Consider the following 24,108-nt stretch of genomic DNA (forward strand, 5'->3'; position numbering starts at 1 on the left):
ATAAATTAGACTACTAATTTGGAAAACAGACTAATGGATATTTACATGTATGTTGACAGGGTCGCTGCTTGCCAAAGAGAAATCAAATGAATTGGGAAGGGGGAGGTTCAACAGCAACTCTTAAACTTGAAGGTCCCTTTTTCTTGAATGTCTGTATTTAAGCAAGATATGTTCTTTTTTTTTTCTAAATCCACTTAAATTTGGATGTAACCATGATCTGGCCATCTATATACACAGGTAGGCCTACAAGCTAATGGTTTCAAACTTCAAGCATACCTTGACTCGATCAACTCGACTGACATTTAAACATGTCAATGCTCTGTTTGTTTTTTCAAGCACACACAAAGTCTGAGAAGTCTGTGAAGGTACACTGTGTGTTGAATTTGAACTTGGCAGCAGTGCATATATGTCCCAGTTGTAGTACGTACCACTCCATGGGCATGTCCCATATTGTTGAAAAGTATGAGGTTGTGGTAAGATATGTGGTACAAATACTCTTCAAATGACTGGTGTAAATCACTATTTATGGTATTTGGCTGTGTTGGTGGCCATATCTTACCTTTTTCAAGAGTTGAAATTTTTGGCCAAAATTATACCCACCTGCAGGTGGACAAGAGGAAAGGGGTGGAAGATTTGAGAAGTAAATTGCTATTCATGTTTCTTCATTTCCACTAGTTTGATTTTTTCTCCATAAACAGAAGATTCACTATCCGATGTGCCATACCTGGTTGTGAAAGCCACAGATTTGAGTCTTAAGATGGCAACACCTTGCGATAGAAAAATAAAATAGAAAGCTTATGGCTTTAGTACTGAACAGGTCCAGTCTCCTTCAGGAAACTTCTAAGTGCCTTTAGTCTATGCATCTTGTATTCCAAAATGGTCCACCAATCAAAAATGGGCTTGTTTATGTGTCAGGCTTATGTAAAATAAATACAAGCCCTTTGCCTTTTAGACATTTTGGAGAAATATGGGTTAAAGAGTACAGAGTTCATCTTGTATGGCCTGTTCTATGCCACTCAAGGTCAATACACTTGAGGCAAACCAAGGGAATTTTTGTGCACAAAATGATTTTGAAGTCTAGATGAGTATTCCATGTACTTTTTGTAATTTCTGCAATCAGTGTAATAGTCGGAGGATTTTAATTGACTGAAATAAAATATGTAGCCTGAGACATTAATAATATGTCCATGATGTGAACTGCACTTTATTACTCCCTTTTTGCAACTTTCTGTTCCTCTTAAGTTACGTGTATATGTGTAAGAAACCTGGAAGTTATGCCTTATGGATTACTCTCATCATTGAAAAGTGCTCCAGAAATTTAAGAAGCTATTAAAGGAAAAATGATTTAATGAGGACACCCCAACGAATATGAAGTTTTTTAGAAGGTATAGCTCAAATTGTTTTTCCTGAATGAGAGAATAAGATAAAGAAATAAGTCTCTGATTTACATCGAATTATATTGTGGAAATATTTCATTTTCTGAAACGGTTCTTGAAATGGGATGGGGGAGGGCACTGCATTCATCAGCATTAAACTAAAAAAATATCAATGGTAGAGGGGTGTTAACGCTGAGGTATTTTCAAGCAGTTTAATTTGATTTACTCACGTTTCCCCAATGTAAAAACTGTGATATCGAAGCAAAATGAGATAGAGGGCTCTCTGATTTGGAAAAATGTTCAAAGAAACCCTGGTCAGAGGCAAAAGCAGGGATAACGCAAAACAGTTTCAAAACAGCGGTCCCAAATCCCATTTGCGATTTTCACCCACTTTTTTCTTTCTTTCCCGAGGAGCAGATGGGGAACACCCCTCCCTCTTGTAACATGTGCACATGCACGAACTTGAGAGCGCGCCTCTTGTACTACTTGACCTCCAAGTCACTACTCTTGTGTACATGTACGTTGTGTGTAGTGACTTGGACCATAGACCTGGAGGAGAAAATGCTTGGACCGGACGTTCTTGAAGCTCAAGTAGTCTAGTTGGGGCAACTGGCCTATTCCGATTGAGGGCGCTGTGCATAGTTAAGTCCCGCCATGATTGTACGGCGTTCAAAGTTTTACTTTTCGCGTTTTGTAAAAACTTCATGATTTTCACCACAAAAAGGACGTCATTGGTGAAGTGTTGGACAGCCTATGGTACCATATTTCCACATAAACAACTCAAAAGATGGTCAATTGATGCAGGTAAGTTAAAAACCACTTTTTGTTTTCAGGACTTGCTAACGTTTTGACATACATTGATACAATGTACCGGTAGCATGGTGCACTCTGCCTAGTCGCTAGTCGGTGCTGAGGCCCACCATGCATGCCTACTGTTTACTGCGCACCGGAATAAGGCACATACATGTACATATGTAAACCATTGAGCAAACAATGTGTGGTGTCAGTCATTTGGTTTCGAGTCAACTCGGACCCAAACCAACTCGGACCCATGCCAAACTGCTAAAATGTAAAAGTGGACAAAATAAAAATTTTCAACAAGTTAATCACGCCAGGAGTCCTGGGGTTGGGTCCGAGTTGACTCAGGGTGGGTCCGAGTTGGCGCGGGTCCGAGTTGGCATGGGTCCGAGTTGGAATGGGTCCAAGTTGGTTTGGGTCCGAGTTGGTTTTGGTCCGAGTTGGTTTGGGTCCGAGTTGACCTGATCCCAGTCATTTGTAAAAGTGTAGGACTAACGTTACCTAGCCCAGCGGATGTCTACAAATTACAATACAGTGGAAATGTACTTCCAGTAGGTATGACATGTATGATACCCAGAAATTAAAATGTATAAAATTAGATAAAGTTTGAAACCAGAGAAATTCAGTGGTACAAACTGTAAGGCCATACAATGTTTCTATGGGAAGTTACAACCCTTTGAAGTTTCAAAGTCATCAGAGCCTTCTGCTGGGCATTTTGCTGTGACAGGCAGACCCAAGTACACATGCATTGTTTAAAATGCGGTTCACAAATGGTACACTAAAAATACTTTATTTCTACTGGAAAGAATAGCTAGCCTACATGTCTGACAATACAGGACACTTGATGTTGTAGGGACTGTTGTAATATTGCGCATCACAACTCCGCGCGTGTATTTCCCCATTCACAAATGTTGGCGATCGCGGTCTCGTGTTTCTGCTGTTGCACTCTGGGATAGCTTGATGTTCCCCGGCTGCGTGGTGGTGTACTTTTGTCCTACATTGATAATAGTGTTCAACATCGAAATCTGCATGAAAATCGGCTGATTTTTGAGCCAAAAACACCAATGTTCAGGTAAGGAACTAGATTTTTCTTGATTTTAGGGTAGAGGGGTTGTATGAATGTCGATGAATGCATTTTTAATCAATAGAACGGCATTGAAACTACTTGAAACAGCTTACATGTACCTCACGTGGGTATAGTACAAGTACATCGCACGCGATCGCAATCGATTTTTATGTTGGGACTGATGCTTCAACTTTCGATTATCATGGCCTGATGGATATGTTGTGCAAGTGGTAGTTACTCATTTAAACATAATGGTGATCACTCATTAGTAAGACGCCACCAACATCATAGTTGAGGCTGTTCCATTATGTATGCTCACTCCCTGCTTATTGAATGGAATTATTTGCTTTGATTTGTAAACATTTTAAAATTATTTTTGTTTGTTTTTGAATTAGTTCCAAAATCTTTGGAAGTAATTGTTTTATTCTAGAAATATTTTCTGATAGGTATAGTCATACATGTACATTTTCCTATCATTTTCATTCTGCCATGACATAACTTTGTTATACTTGGTCAATTATTGTAATTCCAATCCCTGGCTCTTGTGGGAAAGAACGATTGTTAAAAACACTTGGTTTGGGCTGAAGGAACTCTTAGTGAAAGGGGTTGTGTTTTCTTTTGCAAATGGGAGTGTTCTATTTTTTAATCAATTTAATTATTTTTGTATTTTATTATTTTACCAGTATGATTAAATTATTTTACCATTACAGACTTTGACTGCCATCCAGGGCTGGGTACCATCCATCAAAATGGGAGTGACTTTAGAAGTATGGCGTCTCGGAGTTGGCCTCTTCTCTGCACATTCATCCAAAGCTCGATGTCAACATTCTTCAAGTGAAGCGACAGGGAGTACATGTACCTTTAGTGTAGGTACTGGTTGCAGAACCTTTCTGGTAATTCTCCTGAGTGTATCTATGGGGAAGGCAGCCTTCAGTTGTATACCAATTCGTTATGAACCACTTCGAGTTTGTGGAGACATTGAACTCAATCCTGGACCAATGCCTCCAATATCACTTGATATGGACTTGTTATCACTTGATATGAAACTTTCAAAGTCTGTAGCTTTGCTGTTCAAGGCCGAGTGTTCACTATTTTGGTGTCGTTTTGTGCAGAATTATACATGTACATGTACACTCTGTATAGCTTCATTGTAACGACTTAAAAAAAGTAAATTAACAAAGCAATCTTTTTGATGTCAGTTTTTGTAGGGTCTACCATTATTTTTGCAATTTTAAGCAATAAACCCCCAAAGCAAGCGTGATACTGTACAACACATAAATGTAAAAATGGTTCATGCAAAAAGAAAAACAAACTGGAAAATACAAAGCTGAACAATATTATGTCAGTAGAAGTTATCTAAAAAACTTGTATAGAAACACATTCAGAAAGAATAAAAAGACATTTAAAAGCCTCATGGAATTCAAGCCTTATGGAAAAGAACAAATGTGATGAAAGTAGCTGTAAACTTATAAAAGTGAATGTAAAAAACATACATCAAGGTTGTTAAAACAACCGCAATGGCGACTTTTGCCTGCTTCACATCACATCAGCCTTCTTTTCAAAGCTTTATTTTCCCCGGTGTGAGATCTTGCAGAAGAAGGAAAACTGGAAATATTGGTAAAAGAGAACAAAAAGTCCATGAATGCCGCATTTAAAGACGTTTCTGCAAGTTCTGTTTGTGAAAAAATAAAATTTTTGAGGAATTTGGTCAACATTTGCAAAAACAAAGGACAAAAATTACCTTAGAAACCCTTTTCCGCCACCGATCTTAACAATTTAAAAGCCTGAGTGGTACAACTTACATGTAATCTTGCTCGTCAATAGATGGCAGCATTTTTTGACTTGGTTTGTCAAGTGAGGGCAGGCAAACCAAAATTGTAACAGTTGCTGCATCTAGCGCCATCTAAGTGAATATGGCAGCGCGCATGACGGTCAGCGGATTTGGTTGGTCTGATTTTGTCTGCTTTTGCAAGAAGGGAGCTACATTTTTGAAATTATCTCAACATTTAATGAAAGAAAGACTTATGAACATTTAAGAGTAATTATCCCCACATGAACAAGACCGGGGGAACTGAACTCAGGGACAGGTGGACACTCGCATTCTAACTTTCTTGATTGGCCTGAGCAGCCATTTATTGAACTTGACACATTTCAGGTTCTCACCCAAAGCTGGTGAAGCGGAACTGCAAATATCTTACATGCGTTCAGGTAAAGTATAGATACATGTATTCAGCAAAACGTACAGAAATTGTTCCTGCCCGAAGCTGGTAACACGGAGCAACTCATATCAGCAAAATGTATAAAGCTATCAGCAAAAGATACGAAAAAGCAATTATCAGCATTTGTTTCCACCCAAAGCAGATGGATCATTTTTGGTACCTGTGCAGTACAAAGCCTTCGATATGCAAATTCAAACAGCAATTACAAATTACAGAATACAAAATTGCCCAATTCTCATGAATTGAATCATGAACAAATTAACAAGGATCCAGTCCAGTATACAATATCTTTTGGGCCAACCATCCTAAGTTATCAATATCAAACACTGTGATTGGACAGCAATTTCTATGAAGTGGGGCCCGACTTTGGCCTGAACTGGCTTGCTGGAATATCAGTCAACTAATAAGCATTTTCAAAAACCAAGTTGTTTCAAAACAACTATTTATGTCAAATGACAGAAATTGGTGAGTACCAAATGGCTTGTCTTAATTTGGCCCTTAATAATCTAGTGTTTCCCCCAACAAAGGAAGGGGTCAGGCGTTTCCATTCCCTGAAGCGTTGTTAATAATAATACAGTGACTTGAAAACTGAGGTCAGTTTTTAGGTCCCTGAATGAAATTCGCACCAACATCCACCAAAGTTGGTGACTTTGCCAATTCTGAAACCCCCCTGAAACCATTAACCCTAACTCCCTAGGGTATGTACAAAATTATATTAAAATTGGGGGATTCAGGACTGTTAGGGTTAAGAAAAAAAGGGGGGAAATTCCCTTCTAGCTTCTTAAAACTGGCAACCAAGTACAGGAATTACCGTATCGCCGTCAATTACTCTAGAATCAGCAAAGTGGACTACCGACGGAAAGTGCATCAAAATTTTTTGCAAAGCAACAAAAGAGGCATTGAAGTAAGCTACGGCTGACAGGTGGTGGCACTGAACAGGTTGGAGGAGGGTTGCTTTTGCAAAAACAGACAGATTTCTCTCTTCGCCAACCAAACGCCATGGCTGCTCAAGCAAAAGTGACCAGGAGTTCTCTCCAGAGCTACTAACATCTTAAGGTCACGCCAGTAACTAGTTCAAGGCATTAAATCACCGTGCAAACAACTGTGAGTGACCACAACTGACCCACTTAGTGACAAGGATCCCCCAATGTCCCATGGTGATAAATTATTTGAAGCTGCAATTTATTTTGCCTCAAATTGATTAAGAGCTGGAATAGCTTGTTTGGGACAGAGCAATATTCCATCAAAAAAGGACAGTTTTGTGTGACGGCAAAATAGGAAACGTCTTAACTTGGACGTGGGTCATGTACATGTACATGTACCTTTGTCAAGAACTGCAAGATTTGTATAAACCTTACAGTTCTGGAAGTAGTGTAAAAGGTAAATGAAGACACCGTCCAACCTGGGGCTGAGCTAAAGATTACCCATACAAAATGCATTAATTGGAAGAAAAACCAAACCACCCAAATATGGCAACTTTTGTTTATTTTCAATGTGTAACCTTACAAGTGTCTTGGTTAAACAGCTACCGCAGCCTGGGCGTATTTGACTACATTTTCATGATTTGAAATGTGAACAGTCTCCTCCTTTATTTCTGATTACTTAGACTGGTTTTTTTTTACCCATGCTGCCTTACAGACAAAACCTCATACAAGACCTACATGTACCTTAGCAAAAATGTCATTTAAATGGGTGTATATATATAGCACTACACTGATGTTATGCTCCACTGTAAAAACAGGGTGTTGGTAAAAGTCAGAGGTAGCCAGAGGTAGTCGGAGGTACATGTACAGAAAGAAGTTATTTTATTCTTCATTAACAATAACGATTATAAAATATCCTCATTTGTATAGCGTGTCAGAATGGAGGTATAATCAACTGCACCTGCAACAGTATTCACATGATTTTGCTCGAAAACTTATGAAAATGACAAAGAATTTCTTTAATTAATGCCTACATGTATGTATCAGGTGCCCGTTATTTTGTTTCCTTATTTACCCACCCTGACAACCTTAAATCATCCTCAATGGAATAATACGCCAGGCCGGAGTTAGCAATCAACCAACTCTTCACTTGATTTCTGCACGTGTATGGGTCAACCCGGAGGTTGAGTAAAAGTAGTTCAAACATACAGTACTTGAAACATTATTCAAAAATTACAAAATGTCTGAAATGAATGCCACAAGTGTTTTTCTCTTTATTTATTGACCAAAACATCCGTAAAATGTTCTCTATGGCATGGCATGTCAGGCGGAAGGTAATACGTGTACATGGTGTGTAATATGAAAACTATGATATGGTACATGTACATGTAACTCAATTTCTGGCATGTATGGGACTACCTGGAAGTTGATTTAAAGTACATCGAATTCAAACTTGTGTAACTTGAAAAATCATCAAATATGACAATATTCAGGATGAATTCTTACAGAAGAAATCATCATTTATTTCTTCATTAAATTTTAGGGCAGTTGTTTTGTGTGTATACACACAAAACATTAAATTTTAGGGCAGTTGTTTTGTGTCCTAAAATTTAATGAAGAAATAAAATGATGATTTCTTCTGTAAGAATTCATCCTGAATATTGTCATATTTGATGATTTTTCACTGGACATGTATACATACATGTCCAGTGCATGGTGGCGCTAAAAAGGTATAAAAATAAATGTGTATCGGGGCAGGCTGGCAGGGGGTCACAGGGTCATTGCAACAGGTAACTTTTGAGTTGTTGTACATTGTAAAATGTTACCCTCTTTTGGGTAGGTAGACGAAAAGGAGAGGCAGTGAAGGATAGGATAAAGGAGACGGGGGTAGAGATGTAAAGTGGTTAAACTGGGGAGCCATAAAGATGAGAGACTCAGGAAGTACTACAAAGCTGCTTGTGTGATATTAACCTCATTTATTTCTTTCATTGGAACTCTTGCTTACAACAGAGTGAATTTTGTTAGCTTATTGTTACAAACTGAAAGTAAAACTTGCTGTGGAGCTCCTTGTCAATCAGTGTTGGTCATTGGAGGATTCCAAAAGATAATGTATGACAAGGAATCTAATGTTCACAATTCAAGATACACACTTGGCAAATTTTGAACTTTTTTTTCTGTGAAGAGAAATAAGCAAACTTTACTTGATAACTCTAATTTTAAAATGATTTCATTTTACAAATACATGTAAGTCGTAATGTCAAAGTGCACTGTTGAATTATTCGTATTGGCGACAGAGGCAATTAATTTGTGGTTACATGACTCCGGGGGTGATTAGCCTGTGAGATAACAGAAGCATCTTTGAAGGATCTTCCAGTATATTAACAACTGTTTACATGAAAATTAAATCGCCTGTTATTTTAAATGTCACATCAAAATTTTAACAATTAGTTCTTTGATAACTTCTTTTGAACAAAAGAACTAACAAATTCAGCTTCTGCATTGAGCTCGAAAACAGAGTTCAGTCAATGCAGATGCACCCCACTGAATTTGCTTTAAATCCTTCCGACATCGACAACATCAAGTCTGGGCATTTGGGTCGCTGAGGGGGGGCAAGATGATTGCTGCCCCCTTCTTCCTTAAAAAAGGGTGATTTCCCAGAGGAAGTTCTTGTGATGCCCGTTGATCTACCTGCAGAACTTTCTACCACCGGACCATAAGGTTTTGAAGGCCAAGTCGCACAGCTCTTGCATTGCAGACACATCCAGTGACTGGCATTCCGCAGCTGACCACATATTCCAACCTTTGAAACACACTCAATATGGAGCCAATCAAGACATCCCTCGCAGAACAACATCTTTTTGGATTCTTTTGGTTTGTTACAATCATCAGTGATGTAACAAGTGGACCATGTTTCCTCTATTAAACTATTTCTGATATTCACGTAGCACATGTACATGTAGGTCATGGTGTCGCCACCATTTGGGGGTTGGCGAGATATAGGAAGTGCAGACACTGACAAATTGGTATCTTTGCTAAACATTCTATGATTCCTGAGGTCTTTTTGGGTTGAGTCTTGACTTGGTTGCCAACTATTTGGTCTTCAGACTTCTGTTACAACCAGTGGTCTTCATTGATTAGCCTTTTTTTATAGTTTGACAGACGTTTATTTAATGTTGTTCATACCATGGTTACAGAGTAGAAGATGAATTAAGTTTTACAATAGTTTGCCTTAGAATGTACAATGTCAAGCAGAAAGATAAAGCACACGTTAAAGAACAACATTTAGGTAAAGGGTGAAGCATAGATTTGCCTTTGTACTCTAACCTATTGACAGACATATATATTATTACATAGGGCAATACAAGACATGAAAATGTTTTTGGCAATGACACACAAGGACAAACACTGACAGGCAGGAGATAATACAATGCATCAAAATCCAATTCTAGTCGGTACAGGTGATGTATTCAGATAGTATTAGATTACAAAATCTTGGTGAATGATTTTTTTGAGTAAATAATTGAATCCTCTGTAATTTGCCATTTTCTACCTAGGCAGCTGTTAAGAAGTTAACATCCAGCTTGTTCCTACTTATTCATCTCTTTGCCATCAACCTTTCAAGACGACATCACTAATTGATTAAGAGAAGAGTTACAATGTATGCATCCAAAAATTGGTAAGTTTATTTCAATTCCTGAGCAGTGTAGGATTTTCATTACAGCTGAAAAGTACTTGAGTTTCATTAATGAATCCTGAAAGTTTATTTGCCCTTTGTCTCAGTCACAAAAATAAGAGGGAAAAGTTTTAGTTTATTATATTTGTGGTCAGTTGCTCAAAGTTACCCATTCATCCAACTTGTCTTTCTCATCTTGAGAAATGTGTGGATAACAGTTCAAATTACCTCTGAGGGATGCTCTTTTTTGGCTTGTGCATCTCAACCAACCAGGATTGGCTAATTTAAATCATGTTGGTTAAATCACCTGAGCACTGATTTTAATCACTGTTTCAATCCAATGACTTACTTGAACAGTAATTACTGATTTAAAGCACTCTTTTGTAAAGAGCGGCATCTCCGTTTAAACCAATTAAATCGATTGACTTAAAGTAAAACATGTCATCAACACATTCAGATGTCCTTTCATTTCATCAGCATTTGACTGAACAAAACTTTGGATTTGAACAAAGTTGTGTAATATTGTCCCAGTAAATGTGTGAGGATCATTTGATTATCTGTCAAGCCAAGTGTCTTTTGGAGAGACTGTGTATGAAGAGTGAACTGTTTATACTCAAGCATTAAATGCTACTGAAAATTTTCTGTTGTACCGCATGAATCACAGATGCTGTTATCAGGGTATTTGTTATGGAGGAATTCTGAGTACTTTACAGATGTAGATGTACCTAGGCAAAGTCTTTTGGGCAATTCCGTATGGGAATTGAGAAAAATGGCAAATTTAAAGCTGATGGAATAAAAATTAAGTTTACTGTGCGTTGTCAATAAATGTGCAACTGGCACGGAGCCAAAAAATGTTTTTGAAAGTAAGGCGCATTGCTGATTTCATCTTTTCCCGGTGTTGTACATTTGGAAGCATTAATGGCATGATTCAATTCGTCAGTGTTGAAAGGTTCAATAAGGACTCCATCATTGTTGTCTTAAAATTTGAAAGTGCTTTCCGCCTCTTTTTTGGTGTTGATGAAAGAGGGGTTGTAGTTTTCATTGCTACTGATTTTAGCAAAATTATCAACAGGGGTCTCAACTTCATCTTTGTCAGTAACAACGTTTTAACCATCATAATTAACATAATAATGACTGGAATATTGGTCTTTTTGTGAGAAGGGTCATTACGTTTGATTTTGTTCCAGATCAGTTTAGTAATAATTCTTGGCTTAAGGTCGTTGCAAAATTGTTCCCAGTCTTTTCTCTTTGCAACTTTGATGGTTTTCTTAGCGATAGCACAGGCTCTGTTGCAGTTTATTAGATCAGATGGGAGACTAGTTTTTCTCAGTTTTTTTTAAAGCCTCCTTTCTGTTTTGTATAACTTTCTGACATTCGTCATTCCACCAAGTGGTAGGTGATTTATTTGTGCGACTAGGTTTGGTATTAGGAACTCGACAATGCGCAATCAAGTTCATGAATGAAGTTGTCGTATGTAGTATCAATACTGGCTGTGCTGTCTGGCTTGCTGATAAGACAGTTGCATTCTTTTGTGAATTAGCCCCAAGCAGCTTTTTTAAATGACCACCGAGGTGTAGAGTGGTTAGTGCTTTTATAAATGTGGTGATTAATTTCAATAGTGATTGGACAGAGGTCGCTCCCCATCATGTTATTTAGAATGGTCCATTTGCATTTGGAGGCTATGCAAGGGGAGGCAAGGGTAATATCTATACATCAAAGGGAACTGCGTAATGAGTTAACTCTGGCACCTTCTCCAGTGTTAAGACAGACCAAGTTGTTGTTAGAGATGATATCATCAATAATTTGTCCATTATGATCAAGTTTAGAGCTACCCCATAGTGGGTTGTGACCATTAAAGTCGCCACAAATTATGCAAGGCTTGTCAGTGTTTCCCATGATTTGGTTAAGTAAGTTGAAGTCTAGTGTGGAGCAAGGGTTGTAAGCATTGGTGATGTTAATTATATTTCTACAGTCATCGTAAATTTTACCTATTTGGAACTCCAGAGGGATATTGGAACCCGTTTTGTACTTGGAAGCAACTCCATGTTTTACAAAAAAAGCACATCCACCACCACTTTTTTACATGTAGTTTGAGTTGTTTCCGTCATGGCGGTAGATATTGTAGCCACTTAATCTGAAATTTTTATTCTCTTTCAACCAAGTTTCTTGAATGCAAATGATGTCTGGTTTCTTGATCGTAGGCCAAGAGTAAATGATTTCTTTTAGTTCCTTTTGGTGAGCCAGAAGGGATTGTGCATTCCTTTGTAAGATAAGTAAACCTGTCATCAAAATGTAAATATTCATGATGTTGTGTTTATGTTACTTTTGGGGGGTTGGCTTGCGTTTGACTGGTTAGATGAGTGTGTTCCTGTTTTTGTTTCATGAGATTTTGATGCATCTGTTTTCTTTGGGCTGGATGGAGTCTGTGGAGTTGATCTGCATCTGCCAGGCTTTTCTTTGTGTTTTTTGAGTTCTTCAAATTCGGGACGACGGTGGTCGATAAGAAATTTAGTTGCAGCTACTCTCTCGTCTTTGTTCTTGAAGGTATCCATTATTTGCATTACTCCAGTGAGTAGTTCTAGGATATTGACTGCACTACAAAGGCACTGATGTGTGGATTCAGTTTGTGTTGCAGTTACCTGTTCAGTTTGGGTAGTGGCATCCTTTCTTTGTTTCGAGGGGAGAGTAGTTCTAGGTTGAATGGGTCTGCTGACCTAATAGTTTTTGTTCTATTTGGGTTGTCATGACTTGTGGATTTTACCTCAGGGGTCGCCATTGGTTGTGTTGCAGGAGTAGATTTGGGTGGATGATGCTTTGGGTTTATTGAGATGTCTGTTTTGATAGCCTTTGCTGCGTCTGCATATGATATATTGTATGAAACCTTGCTGTTCTGGATGCGTCTTTCTTGTTTCATATTATTGCACCCTGCATATGCAGATGAATGTTGCTCCAATTGGGTTCAAACCTTGCATACATGTATATCTTGAAAGGGAAGTGATTTAGACGATGATTGACCTCCTGACGATGACGTCATCAGGTGAAAAGTCACTTGACATTAAAGGTGCATTCTTCACAGCACTACATGTATATACCGTGAGGTACATGTCTGATTGGGTTCAAACCTTACAGATATCTTGAAAGGGAAGAGCTCTAGACGAACATTGACCTGATATGGTAAGGACTTCATCATGTGACTAGTCATGTGACATTAAAGGTACATTCTTTACAGCCCTACATCTGGTGAACTTCATGCCTGATTGGGCTGAAAATTTGTAGATAGCTAGAATGGGAAGTGCAACAGGCAAGGTGACATGATGTAAAGGGTGCAAACTTTAATTTGTTATATCTCCTAAGGTCCGAAAGGTTCGAATATTTCGTCACAATGGGGTCACCAAAAATAATATTAGAAACTTCAGGAACTCTTGGATAGATGTTTGAGTAAGAAGTGAGAAATCATATGTGGTAGTATCCCAAATGAAGGAATGCCCTTTTCTTAAGAAAAAAAAATGCGAAAAAGTCCTTTGCTCTGTCCTTAAGACAGACAAAACCTCTAGTTTTCTATGTACTTATTTTTTGCTGTTAATTGGTAACAATGTTTGTCTGTAGTTTCTGTAGTGTTGTCATGTGTGTCCATGGAGCCTCCACTCGACAAGCATACATGTACATATACATGTATGTTTCTTAGGGGTTTCCATCCATCAACGAAATATGTACCATCGTTACCTCTGCATATTATCTGGAAATAGAGTGAAGTGAAAGGGGGTTCAGCTAATGTACATGTACACTGTACATGTCGATGACGACCAACGAAAACATAACTGACTTGTCAGGGCGCCCGGAGCGCTGCGCCGCTTCGCAGGCATGGCTGGCCATGCGGCAGTGGCCCAGGCTAGGCTGCGCAGGCATGGCTTGGTGTTTAGTGATTGATTTCTTTCTTCAAATGTTGCTGTATAAGCCGCAGGGACATTTTCAGTGTGAGAATCAATGTATAAGCAGCGTATATTCCGAAAATGGTATATTAAAAATATATATTAATTGAAAAGAAATCGACGAGCGGAACTCAGAAGCGAGCCGGGAGGTTCGTTTGAAGTTCCCCCAAACCTCCCAGCCTACAGGCCTGGTTGGTAAGGGTGAAAGAATGATCAAGTATGGTATGGGTCAAAACTGAAAGTGGATTTTTTTCCATTCATCTACATGTGTACATGTATGAGGTCAGATTGAAGACATTGTTTGATTTTGGTGTCAGAGAAGGGGATATGGTGGCTGACATTTGCTTTTTAGTGCCTAACTTAGCTATTTTGCCAGCTTTTTCATCACCTGGAATACTGCAATGGCCGCAGTGTTATCCAGATGTTGAATGTTAATGAAGGTAGCTGGATGTCACAAACAATTTTACTCTGAGGTATGGGATTACAAATACATGTAGCTTGTATGGTACTAAGACAATCACTAAAAACACAGCAATGGAGAAGTTTGACATTTTTTAACCATTGGACATGTAGGGCCTGGAGGAATGGAGGATGGTAAATAACTCAGCTTTGAACATAAAAAGTTTATACATACAGATGTACTGGTACCACTGTTTAATCTGAAAATACTTAACCCTAAAAGAGCAGGGTTATATTGGCCCGTGTCACAGACTCAGTGGGGGGAGGGGAAGGGGATTCACTCCCCAAGAACTTGGCAGTGCCTTGCTCAATTTTGTAAAAACCTACCGGGCATGTAAGGACACTCCTTATCATGACAAATGCAAAGTTTGAACTCATTATATGCTTTTGTTGTTCTGGTCATATGAAGTTCAAGGCTACATGTGTACCATTCCAGCTATGGGTACCAGTACCAGCCTGCATACATTGAGTACCACAGTGGAAAAAGTACATGTATACGTTGTTGGCTGATCTGTCGTGGAAAAATCTACGCAGTGCAAAGAAAAGCATACGAAAAGCAAAAGTTTTCATATCCCAGTTGGAATGTGCCGGGTAGAGTGGGTGTACTGAAGTTAGGCAGACAGAGACTTTTTCCAGTTGGCCATATGTTCTGCACAGCAGGCGTTTAACCTCCAAACTCTCAGTTTCTTGCAGGCTTCTGGTATTCCATTGGGATTCCAGTGCCAACTGTCTTGCTTTGGGCTTTTGATTTAGCAAATTTGGTAGAACTTTAAGGCCCATTGGTCATGTTGCCACATGGCTTATAGATTTCTTGCCCGGGCTGGAGTATGACATCTAGCGGTAATACCCCCTTGGTCCTTCATCCATTCATTCATTATGGTTTATTAAAATATGAATGGCAGCCGTTGGGCTGAATTGAACAGTTTTTACAATTTAAAAACCATTAAAATATTACAAAATAATTATAAAAAATTAAACCTTAAATCGTAAAACACAAATACTGATATTAAGAACAATTAACTCATTTAAAATTTTTATCATACATGTAGAAGGTATTGCACTATTTTGAAATCATTTAGTTTTATTACTGTATTGTACATATTTCTCCGTATTCCTCAGATCATACGATATTGGTTGTTTTGTACAAAGCCATTTAGTCCCAATTGCGCTTTTCTCCAAAGACAGTGTAAAATCTGTACACAATTTATCCCTTCTATTTTGTAGTGACTGTAAATCACACGCTTGTAAAGCTGGATCGTATGAAAAATAATTACACCCCAATATAATTAGACAAGCCCTCTTTTGGATAAATTCAATCCTATTTACATGGACTTTTGACAGGTTTCCATTAAAAACAACGGTACCATATTCTAATACTGGCCGACTACAACCCTTACACATGTAGATACATGTAGTAATGATGTCTGCCACCGCTACATCAAAACGCTTAAGACATCTTAGCATGTATAATTTATCATTACATTTCTTGATCATTTCATTAACATGTGCCTCCCACTTTAAGGATCCTAGCAGTAGTAACTTCCTTCAATTGATCAACTCCAATTAAAATTGGTACTGATAAACGTGGTTGTTTCAAAAAGGAAACTGTCATTTTCTAGCATTTGTTTGTGTTAACCTCATATTATTGATATTAGACCAATCCCCAAGTCCTATAATACCGATACATCTTGAATAACAGACGGTCATGTGGAACTCCAACAATCTACCAAGGTTAAGTCATCTGCGTACTTGAAGACAGATATTGATGAATTGGTAAATGCGTCATTAATCATTATTGAAAATAGAATAGGCCCTAGTTCGGTACCCTGAGGTACCCCAGCATGAACTGTACTCCATTCAGACCTACTTGTAGTCCCGAAATTTTTAACATACTGACGATGACAATCCAAAAAATCAAAATCCAACTAATAATAGTAGGCCTTACATTGAGTTGAAATAATTTTTGAACTACATGTATAACATTATGGTCTATGTGATCAAACGCCTTCGAGAAATCTGTTAAGACCACTGTAGACGTTGCCTTAGGATTTTCTGCATTTGTGTAAATTTCATGAAGTAAGCCAATAAGGTAATGTGAAGTCGACAATCCGCGGCGGTTCCCATGTTGGTTTTGGTCTATACTCATTTCTATATCTTCCAAAAGCCACTTGGCAATAACCGGTTCCGCAATTTTCGCAAAGTGGCTAGTCAGTGCAATAGGTCTTAAGTTCTCCAAGGTTGCAGGATGTGACTTAGGGATTGGCACAATCTCAGAACATCAACACTGATTTGGCACTTGACCACTTGTAAATGAGGTATTCAAACTATGAGTTAACAGATAGCACAACTGATATGGGAACTCGTGTATAATACGCACTGCTAAATCATCACCAGTTACCAAGTTTAAGTGATCGAAATACCTGGTGAGGTTGGATCTCTGGTAAGTCATCCTGATTCGTTGGAAGGAACGTTAGTAAAGTACGCTGGTCAGGGTGAGGTAAATCTGAAGCCACCGAACAAAAATATTCCTTAATCCTATCGGCAAGCAAACGAAAATGATGTTGGGTGTCCCCAAATTCCATACCAGGGATCACAGTCGGGTTAGGACCTTGCTCACGACCAGTCAATATTTTAATCTGATTATACCATGCAGTGGAATTGGTCGTTTTTTAATTACGAACCCGGGTACTAAAGTACTGTAGGTCACCTTAGCCTTAGAAATGCTACGTATTGTTTTATTTCGAAGATGACGCCATAAAACAAGATTCCCATTTCTGAAAGCTTGTTGTCTCTGGCGTATACAAGCTTTAATCTGGGAGGAAATCCAAGGTTTATCAGTTCTATGCAGGCGGATCGTTTTTGTTGGCAAGTAAGTATTAAGTTTTTCCTTGACTGAATTAAGTAACATGCTACACTGCTCAGAAGGATCATCCAATTGAAAACACCATGTATGATAGGTTATCCAATTTCCAAATTATCTCAACCCACTTTCCTTGAAAGGACAGAAAGTTTTGTTTGTAACATTACGTTTGTACAATGGGTATCCTGATAGGGGACCCAAAGTATGCAGTTGTGGTCGCTCGTTCCAAGTGGAGCATGGACGTCAATGTCGGTATACAAATTGGCATAATTAGTTATGATCTTATCCAATATGTTACCACCCCATGAAGGGCAATTAACAACTTGTGCAAAATCATTATGATCCAGAATTGACTGAATATTTAAATCGTTGAAATCTCCTGCTATAGAAATACCAGCATCCGGATATTGCAACTAAAGAGACTCAATAGTAAAAGCAATATGATCGATATATTCTTGTGCATTATTTTTCCGAGGAGGATAGTACACAATACAGACTATCAAACATGAAATCTGGCGAGGCAGTCGGGGTGATTTCATTGTTGACCATAGGATCTCCACTCCATTAGGAATCTGTACTGACAACAATTTGGCTTGAAAAGATGTTTAGTATACAATACCACCCCACCATCTGAGTGACCATCACACCTTTACCTCGATAACAGAAAAGTTTTGTAAGGTATACAATTGATTTGGGGTATCAGGAGACAGCCAAGTTTCAGTTATTCCTATAACATCAACATTGTTAGTGTTAGTAGAAATAACTTGAAACTAGTCAACCAATGATGAACCAAGGCAATCATGGACGACACACTACGCCGTATTAGTAAAATCCGAAGAACTCAGGAAAGCACAGTCAAGCACACCATTAGTACTGCATCGGTTCCATAATAGAGTACCAGGGCACAGATGTGAATCGTTGATACCGTACTTTCATAAATACGAAGAACAAAAGAGTTGATTCTTCCGAAGACGCATTGTGACATGGCTGACATGTTGTAGTCACTCAAACAGAGGATTTCACAAAAAGGACAGTAGAATCAACAATTATACATGTATAAGTTTTAGAGAGTTTATCAAAGCAAGACGATGCTCAATCACAAACACAAACGAGAAACAAGTATACTCGTAGTAAAAGCTTAATAAAAACTTAATAGAGCAAAGAGAGTGACTTAACTGCATATCAGCCAGTTAGGTGACACTCACACAGTGCTTTCACAAAATTACCAATAAGACTATTCAGAGCTTTGGCTTGAATTAGCATTAGGGCAGTTCCACGGTGTCAGACGTACATGTACATGTATATGTACATTTTGGGCACTTCAGCAGTGTGTGTTATTATACTTATAATCCTGAAGCAGATTTTGATTTTGATTAAGGACATCAGCTAGTTGGTACATTCATTTAATAACAAAATTTCTCACTCAGAATTATTATTCTTGTAGAAACTGACTCATAACACCATGGTGTCGGATGTACTCAGAGAAAGTAAATACCTTCACAAGGCTTTAGTAAATTTCCGAACCGAAAAAAAAATGCCAAGCCATACAAAAATCATCAAAAGCAACTAGAAAGGAATGGATGATGGGGTATTCAGTGAAACAGTATGAAGGAAAATATTGTCTAGAAGTATTTATGCAAATTTTGCTCATTTAAACAAGTCATGTACTGTCAAACATTTAAACTAAAAAATTTTGTACAGTTGACAATCCTTTGGATAAATAAATCAAATTAAAAGACAATTGCATACATGTACCTGTGAGGTCTTTTGGTCTTGGAACATGAAGTTAAACATTTTTGTATGACAAATGCTGTGTGTGTACTAAGCTGCAATTTTTAAAGATTTCCAGTTCACACTTCACAGGTTATAGTACACATGTAAAATCTAAAAAGAAGCTAAATGAGTAGATGTTTATATACCCTTTTAGATGATTGCCAAATCAAAGGAATGGGCTAGATTATCCTTTTCACTGAAATTTAAGACTAATGGCATAATGCTTTTAAAACTACAGTCTTACATTGTATGTTCATGATAGATACTGTACATGTATATGCCATGGAAAGCATATGTGTAAGGGCACAATACTGGCTAACAAAAATGGGACACATAGGTAAAAATTCAATCTAGTGAAAGGTGTTTAATTTACTTTTAAATTATGACAATGGACCACCCTCTATCAGAAAATAGCAATGGGAAGATAATCGGCCCAAGAAATTTTCTTCCATGCAGTGCTTTCTGTAGAGGGGGGCCTCATAAGTTAACGTTGGTTACGGTGTCCACTTTGCAGTCAACCATGCAATAATAAAAGTCAAAGAAAAACAATGTGGAGTTGTATTGTTGTGGATAAGCTTTTCCTCCTTTCTGAAAGTCATCTTTAAAAAAAAAAGTTAATTGTTACTAATTTTACGATATCTTAATAAGGTGGACACCGTAACTAGCGTTAACAAGTGTACTTTTTCACACACAACAATTTTAAATGATTTGCATTTTGATGACTTGAGGAAAACAGCTGGTTGCGAAGCTTGCAAGTACTTCAAAGAGGACATTATCATTGACAACCAAAGAACAGATACCCTCAATTTCAAAGATCTTTGTCCTGTAGTTTAACGTTAGTTACAAAAATGACACGGACACCAAAAATTTCGAATCAAAGCTAACATTTCATGTGACAAGTTTATTATGACTTGCTTTACTGGAGCCCTCAAGGCAGTTGCCTCACCTTCAGAAAATTGCCTATGTTACTATGTGCAGGTGTTAATACATGCACATGCTTTTTCATTTCTTGGGAGCATCTCTGTGATCTACATATCTGATAAGCCACTTCAGCCTATTTTTAGATGCCCTATATGCATGCAAGAAGGTTGCACATGAGCTTCACAGAAGTTGAAATCTTTGACATTGTGAACTTAAGTACATGTATGTATATTTAAATGTGCACCATTTCCAACATTAAACAATTCTGAGGAACAAGTAAATTGAGTCAATGACTATTTCATTTTTCATTCTAATCTTGTTTCTTAAAAACTGTATTTCATTGTGGAGGCTATACACTGACGATCCCATCTGAAGAACATGGTACATCTCATTAAATGAATTTCATTGAATTTATTCAGTTCGTGCCACCTGGGTGACTCATCTTTGCTGAAAAACTGATGAACTTTTGACTACAGACCTTAGACAAACCTCTGATGACATACATGTACTTAGACAAAACTACTTTTGGCAATAAATGATTAAAAATACTTATTAGCATAGACACTGTATAGTGCATTAATTTTACCTACTTCTTTGCTGTCCAAGTGAAAGTAACGCAAAGATGGATCTGGAATAAGTGAACTTGGATTAACAACACACAGAATGAATTTCCTGTTAACGGTCAGATCTTTTTCCCAAACAAAACTTTGCTTACATGTATATTTATTTGGACAATCCATGCAGTATATAACTGCCAGTTAATCACTAATGATGCGCTTGATGGCACCTGGATACCATGCATCCTCAAATGCGACGACAACTATATCCCCTGCAGTGAGCTGGCGATCGGCAGGCTCTTGTGGGGTCCTGAAATTACAGAAATGGCAACAGGAATGGTTGAAATCGAATAATCTTTGATTTAATTACTACTAAAGCTTCTTTCACAAGGACATGTGAATCTACAGACATATAATCTTATCCAACCATTGAATCTTTTTCTCCTTTCTGGCTTCTGAAATAAGATAGAAGAAAAATAAAATTTAAATAGAACAATTTTTTAACATAACCGGCAGTGGCTTGATTTGTAGAAACATAAAAAAAAACTCTAACAAGACCCCAGGGGTTCCACAAAGGCAAGTTCCCCTATCAGTGTAAACATCACTTGCCTACGTGTTACATCAACTTCGCTCCATTTACTTTTAATTCACTGCGAACTCGCCCCCATACTATTGGATGACAAATGGGGCGAATTTTAATACGAATGGGGCAAAGTCGAAAGTGCCGGTGTGTAACGAACGTGAAACACTGATGATTTCGTGAACTTGGCAAGGCTATTCTTTAAGTTTGTTCATTTTTGTGATGGACTTTAGCTTAAAAAGTGTAAATTATTTGTCGTTTTGCACTTTCAAGAGGGACTTCAGATGTTTACTATTTTTTTTCTTCCGTTCGTTAAACATGGACACGATTCACACGAAACCATCCAAGCGGTCCGCTACAAAGCCCAAAAATCACCCATTGACTATCCATTAAAATCTTCCCTTTTACAATGCCATCTGACCTCTTTTCACAAAAAAATACAGAAAATAAAATCTATTTAAGTTGATACAAACCTTTTGGCTGCTCTTTTTCCGGATATTGGCTGCTCTTTTCCTGATTGTTGGGGGGAAAGCCCCCCTTTAATTCCTCAAGCAACACCAAGTGAAACCAATTGATTTCACATGTACCTTGAACAAAGGTATTAAAAACACACCTTTGTTTAGTCTTTGACAATTCTTCTTTCTTGATGTGGATTACATGTACCAATACATGCATACAACACCTAGAACTTTACTTGTCTTCATCAAAGCTCACGCTGACATGACTTACTTCTGAATACATGCAAAGCACATGTTTGTCTATACATGACACATGTGGAATGGCTTTGGGCCCTAATTATAACCTTATTAGGATGTGTATGTCCAAATACATGTAGTCAAATTTATGCAAATTAGTAAAAAACAAAAGTGAAGCCTACATGTATTTGGTACTTTTACAAAATGTTGGGGCCTCATATCCGTGTATGCAAATGAGGTGGTAGTGGTTTCTGTACAGTGTAAAAGCATTGCATTGCCAGCAATGCATGGTTCTTCAGGACAGTGTCGGACGTACATGTACAGGGTGTCGGACGTACACAATTGATTCCACAATTTTTCAATATTTGAAAAAATAATTGGGGGAGTTAAGCTGATGTCTAGAAAGAATGAACTCATTGTGCTTTGTATTGTAAATTTGGCAGTCTTTTGCTAAAGTTTTCACTGAGGGGCTAAAAAACTATGTCATTTTGGTGTCGGACGTACATGTACATAAAAAAGTAAGTGTTATACATGTAAAATAAGACATTACATAGAATTTCAAAAAGAAAATGAAAATTCATTTCTCTCATTGTTTACTTATTGGGGCACTCTTCAAACTGTAACAAAACTGGAACAAAAAATTATCAGGCTAAAAAAACCGGAAAATCTTTCAGAGGGGAAATATTTTCCCCAATTTCTCGGTATTTAAAACCAATTTTTCAGTATCATATAAAAACCAAATTCTTAAATGTTGTTAGAAATGAAGTATGTTTCATGAAAGTATACATGTACATGAAAGTATGGACCAGTTTGAAATTTTGGCCCAGAGGTTGATGTTTCTGTGGAACTGCCCTTTAGCAAGTTTGACATCTAGGAAATTGATGATGACTAGTGTACTGATAGGTTGCCTCTTGGTATTTTGGCTCTGGGTAAAGTGACATACATGTACATGTAGGTTGGGATATTTGTGGAGGTCTGAGTCTGTGTAGACATCACTGTGTGATGTGTTTTGGTCATTTACGGCTTTTAGTTTGAGGTTGTGATTCATTCTGAGCTTGACTAATTAATCTGTCTAGTGGTGATCTAGGTTGATCATTATTATTGAGAGGGTCATTATGGGATATTGGTTTAGACCGTGACGGTTGGTCCCATGAGGTTTCTGATTCCATTTCATCATCCATTTTGAGCCAAATTTAGTCCTAATATTGATATTATTAATACCTCCTGATTTTGAGATATCTCGCCAAAAGGATCACAAAGTAGAGGAAGGGTTGTCACTGGGTGACAGATTTAACATTTTCCATGCACTCTCAAGCATCCAGTGAGCATGTCTGATCGTGGTGAGACCTTATGTCATTTCCCAGAAGGATTCACTTCACCAACCCCTGCAACTCATGTCCAAAGGTTTAACAATGTACCGGTACATGTACATCTCTCACTGTTTTATGATGCTGTTTTCTCAAAGTGGCACTCAATGGGATTATTTTTTTTTTTCTGCCTACCGGGTACTGTCATTGCTGATCCTGGGATTCCCAGAAACTTTGTACTTACTGCTGGGGATTTTCCATGCTATGACTTATACTAAAAGCACTTTCTCTGAGAAAATTTTAATTGTAAAGTACATAACAGCAATTTCCTCCCGGGTGACATCATATGCAGCAGTGTTTTTTGGTCAAAGGTGCATATCATTACTAATTTCTGAGAATTGTTTACTGGAAATTTCTAAATACTGAATTATTTTTATCAGGTGATTGGTATAGAAAGCTCCTTGTTGTTGTATATCTAGGCAGGGAATAGACACTGCTCGGACAATGCTTTTCGTTCTGGTCTGTTGCATTGTTAAGGCCATTGCTGCTCAAATCTTTGAAGAAAACATGCACATGATCTCTGGTAATGCAATTTGTCTTACAACTGAAACATCTACATGTACATGTGTGTAAACTGAAGGTCAGAGAGCCTGTCCTTTCATTTCCAGCAAACTTTCTCAAAAAGAAGTGACTTTTTATCATGGCATGTCAGTCTGTTTCTTGATGTGAAATTGATATGTCCAGTTGCCATCTGTAGCATGCATAAAAATAACAGATTTTGAAATTAATACTGTTCCCAAGAGCCCCCTTTGGGCAAGGGGAGGTTAGAGTGTTTATGATACCAGTGGACCTGCAATGTGCTACGCGCACGGCATTTGGCTCATTCCCAGCAGTGGCAGCTACATGTACCCCCAGCAATCAGACGCTGCGTACGTCACGCTGGCTGACGTCACACTTCTCCTTCATTGCCGA

The 24,108-nt window shown here is 38.0% G+C and overlaps 1 protein-coding gene across 7 annotated transcripts in view; it reads left to right on the forward strand.

The window, feature by feature from the left end:
* The first annotated feature begins 2,010 nt into the window (after nt 1–2,010).
* Nucleotides 2,011–24,108, forward strand: part of LOC147795459 (uncharacterized) — a 72,358-nt gene continuing 50,260 nt past the window's right edge. For 5 of the 7 annotated variants that reach the window (XM_087131874.1, XM_087131872.1, XM_087131876.1 and 2 more), the window contains exons 1-2: nt 2,011–2,180; nt 9,937–10,058. The gene's annotated coding sequence lies outside the window, so the exon portion shown is untranslated. The remainder of the gene's footprint in view (nt 2,181–9,936; nt 10,059–24,108) is intronic. The other 2 variants (XM_087131873.1, XM_087131875.1) reach the window with 2 other exon arrangements.

Source organism: Acanthaster planci, unplaced genomic scaffold (genome assembly GCF_054643075.1).
Source record: "Acanthaster planci isolate LZ-2023a unplaced genomic scaffold, COTS_SCS Contig23, whole genome shotgun sequence".
Lineage (NCBI taxonomy): Eukaryota > Metazoa > Echinodermata > Asteroidea > Valvatida > Acanthasteridae > Acanthaster > Acanthaster planci.